Below are 4,523 nucleotides of genomic sequence, written 5' to 3'. Positions count from 1 at the left end.
GTATGCTGGTGAATTTTGTACTGTGTGATTGGGTTGTAGAAGGCTTTGTTGTTCCCTTTCCTTAATGATCAAAATTGTGGCTCTCTTTCATTGCCTCCTGCATTCAGGCTGCCTTCAGCTTTGTGATCTGCCATTACTGGCTTGCTCTTTAAAACCAGAAATCCCCACGGGGCACGCATGCTTTCTCAAGTGCACATAAAGACCCACTAGAATGAAACCCATATAATAACAAGGAAGAATAATGAAGTGCCTTTAGGCCCTATGAGATGCATGACGGGAGGCATGTTTGCTTCTGATGGTCTACCTTTTATTGTACTTGTACTTGCCCTGAAATAAAAATAGTGCTGTGAAGGGAGACCTGTCTAGGAGGGGGTAAAGATGTTGGTTTCAGCTGGCCCTTGCTGCTCTGACCCTTTTAAAGCAGCCTAGTGGCTCGCATCCACATAGTTTTGTCCCAACAGCAGAGGACATGCAATTCCCTGTCTATAAAATGGTTGGAATTTAGCATAACAATGGATGGAGCAGGAGCCTCACAGATCGTGTTTCTGCTCTCAGGAGGCCGCCAATCAAGGGCAGGTTGGAGGTAGCACTTGACCTGCTGGGTTCAGGATCCCATCATTATCTCCAGGACCCCCAGGATAGGCCCGCTTAATTATGCCAGCCGAGAACCTAGTGCTTTTCCCCAGTGAAATCAGTGGAGGGCTGGGGAGGAGAGAGAGACACAAGGAAAAGAAAAAGGATATGACCACTCGGGGCCTGCCATGGCTGCTGTAAGAGGAGGGCTTTGGAAGAGGTGGTTTTTGGCCACTCTGCCCACCCACTGTAGTCCTGATTCTGCTCCTGAGATTGCTCCATTTGCTGTGCTAGAGAGCAGAATATTGACCACAAATACATTTTAATTCATTGGAGCACCATCAGATTGTGCCGATTGAGCGATCGAAACTGTTCAGTCCCAAGTAGAGGTCTGGTTCACATGGTCCTGGGAGGGAAAGTAAGCCATGGTGGCTCTTATTTTATTCCCCACATGTGCTGGTTGAGCACAGCTTCATTCACATCATTGCCCTTGCAGGGTGCAAGTTATCTCGATGTCCAAACCTAGTGAGGTGGGGTAGCTGGGCTGGCTTACAACCCACCCAGCAACCCCAGAGCAAGCCACGGCTTGCAAAGTGCCCCAGCCACCCTCACCAGGTCCAGCCATCATGACAACATGCCCCCAGCAGGAGCAATTGCGCTAAGCAATGGCTTAGAGGGGAACAGAAAGAGGCTGCTGGGGCTTCAGGATTCCTTGAATCTTGGCTACCCCAGTCTCCCCTCCACACGAAATGCTGCCTTTAACCCCTCTTTGAGGTGGCTGGCACAGCTTTCTCCATGCTGGCTGCAAGGGGACAAAGGATTAGGGTTGGAACACAGTCTCCAGCCTCGGAGCTGGAAATCTGAACTCTTCTGTGGCCCTTCAAACAAATTTAGATGTCCTACGATCATTTCCTCTGACTACTGTTATTTTTATCACGATACTCACCTGTCATGGTCCATCCTCTCTTCACCAGTTCCCGCCTTCAGGTTCACATCCATGTGTTTTTTAATAAGGAAAAGGTCTTCCTGAGACCTTCCTACATCAGTTTTGTGGTGAATACAATATATTTCATGTGCAGAACAAGTACACATAAAAGCACCCCACTCACAAGCAAAGCATCCGTTATCTTGTATGGCATCTCTCTCTGGTATTTGTGTACAGCTTGAAGCATCACCTTGCACAACCACCATCTGCATCACAAGACTTGTGTGTCGAATTATCTTGAAGCTGGAGGGTGTGGAAAGGGCAGAGGGCAGCTGGTTTAATTTAACTCTGTGTCTGAACTCTGTGTTCTTATCTGCTTGATAAGAACGTAATAAAATCCAGGCCACATCAGACCAAAGGTCCATCTAGTCCAGCACTCCATTCACACCGTGGCAACCCAGCTGCCCATCCCTCAAGCAGGATGGGTGCCAGACCTCCTCCTGCCCAGCTCCTCAGCAACTGGTACGTGCAGGCAGGCCACCTCTAGTAGGCACCAATAGCCGCCTCCTCCATGAATCCGTCTGATCCCCTTTTAAAACCATCCGAGTTGGTGGCCATCACCACTTCCCATGGCTGAGAATTCCATTGTTGGTTTGTTTTGGGGGGAAGATGCCTGATCTAAATCCTAAGTATTATTGAGGCGTGCATGCCAGCAATGCCTCCTCTCATTTTAAAATCCTTTGCCTCCAAACGACTAACTCTTCTTCCTTAATTTAACCAATATCATGAGTCGGAGTAGTGGTGTTTTTAAGTCTTAAACCTTCCAGGACAGGGTCTCACTTTGCTTATTTGTTTGTTTATTTGCTACATTTATAGATCCCTACAAAGATTCCAGAGTGGTGAATGATAAAAGATAAATCAAGAAAAAAAGAATAAAACAATACTGGAATCAGTGGCTGATAACTACCAAAGTCTTTTAAAAGGAGACAGGAACTCTGCAATACTGGCACCTGCGGAGACGGGGGCTCCCTAGAAACAGAGCAGCCGCCCTAAACTCTCTTCCCATGTAAGACAAATGATTGTAATGAGCTATTTGGGGTGAGAATGGATGATGCCCTTGACTTCATGAAATGTTTTAACTGAAGGTGATACCTTTGCCATTTCTTTGACATCAGCTGCATGGCTTGGATATCGGTTGCCTTCGCCATGTCCTGCCCAGCTGGAAGCACATACCAAATGGTAGGAAGTTTGACCGGTGCAACTAGTGACCTTCTGAGAACTTTACTTCCTGCTGTGTTAGAGTCACGCTAAGAACCAGCTTGTGTGAGAGGGATGCTCAGCAAAAGATCTGCCAAATTGGAAAACAGCTTCTGGGCTCTGCGTAGCATCCTTTGCGGAACGTGCAGGGCACCTGTGGGGCATGAGAAGCTGCCGCTTTTAATCATGACAGCCTCTTGCTCTGGGGGACTGAAGAGAGAGGCCAGCAATAAGCAATGTCTCTCTGAAATCCCACCTTTAAGGAAGTGCAGAAGTGCCGACCCACACGCAACTGTCAGCACAGAGTAGCTTGTTCGAATATGGTGGTCATTTCAGCACCAGCCTGCAATTCCACACTTGGCGGTCCTAGTGCCCTTCCGCTGTCCCCGCCCTTGTTTTAGCGTAGGCAAGTTGATCGTTTCCAGTCAGCAAACTAGCCTGCTTTCATCTCCCAAACTATATATTATTTATTCACTTCCTTGATTTGTACCTCCTCTACCAAAAATGGCACATAATCAGCAAAAAGAATGTGTTAAAATACAACAAACACGTCCCAATTTCACAATAAAAAATCCAAAGCAGCGCCCAGAACAACAGCCCCACTGTTGGCCACAGGCCTTCTCGAATGACACCTTTGCCTGGTGGCAGAAGCCGCCTTTTGGAGGGAGTCTAACAGCCCGGCACTGGTGGCTTAAAAGGCCCTCTCTTGGTGTCCACCATCCGTGGTCTCAAAGGCCGTGGCCTCCAAAGAAGATCTTAAGGACTGCACAGGGCTGTAGGGAAGGTAGCACTCTTTCAAGCAGCCCAGGCCCAAGTCTTGGCTTCTGCTGGGAAGCAGACGTGCAGTCAATGAATCTGTTGCCACAAGGCAGCCCTGGACTCACTGTAAGGGGCTCCAGGCACCTGGCCACGGCATTCTGAATCAGGTGAAGCTTTCAGAGCAAGGCCTGTGTAAAGAGTGCTGCTGGAGTCCACATGGGATGCATGAAGGTCAGGTGTGCATGACCATGGCCAGATCACACGTCTCTTGGAGCAGGTGCGGGTGGCGACAGATGCACAGAAGCCCACACTGGGATTCGCATTCCACATCTCCCCTTTTGGGCATGGGCGGATGCTCCCAGCAGACAGTGGTGGGCAACGTTGGGATGCAACACCCACACTGCATCACCATTGGTCATGCTGGCCGGCTGGAGCTATTCTCCCACAACATCTGGACAAACCGCCCACCCTGCCGGAGAGAAGCAAGGGCAGGCAATTGGCTGTCTTCTTCTCATGTAAGTCCTGAATCCATTCCAGCACAAATTTTGCCTTGTTACTGGCTATAGCATATACACAGGTGAGGTCAGAGCTGGCAATGGCTGACCAGAAAAGAAATAGGTGGTAAATTACTGGGTGAAAATGTATTTATTTATACACATATTTATAGGTGGCCTATGACTGCTGAGGCCTTCCAAATGTTGACTGTGCAAGATGCAGGCGTGTGCAGGAAAGGCAAATTTCAGGGAAGGGGAAAACGCTGCCAATGGGGTGCTTTTTATACAAATCGATAGGGAGACCACGCTTCAAATGCAGCGTGCAGTTCTGCTCACTAAACCTCAGAGAGGCTACCGTAAACCAGGAAAGGTGCAGAAAGGAGAACCCATATGATCTGGAGGCTGCAAGGAATGATTATTTTTGGAGAGTTGATGAGAAGACAAGGTAGAATTATGTATATCAAAGCACCTTTGCAGTGGAACAAAATCCAGACAGGCAGGATTTGGCAAGGTTA

Source organism: Varanus komodoensis, unplaced genomic scaffold (genome assembly GCF_004798865.1).
Source record: "Varanus komodoensis strain SLA01 unplaced genomic scaffold, ASM479886v1 scaffold12, whole genome shotgun sequence".
Classification (NCBI taxonomy): Eukaryota; Metazoa; Chordata; class Lepidosauria; order Squamata; family Varanidae; genus Varanus; species Varanus komodoensis.
This window is presented reverse-complemented; position numbering follows the sequence as displayed.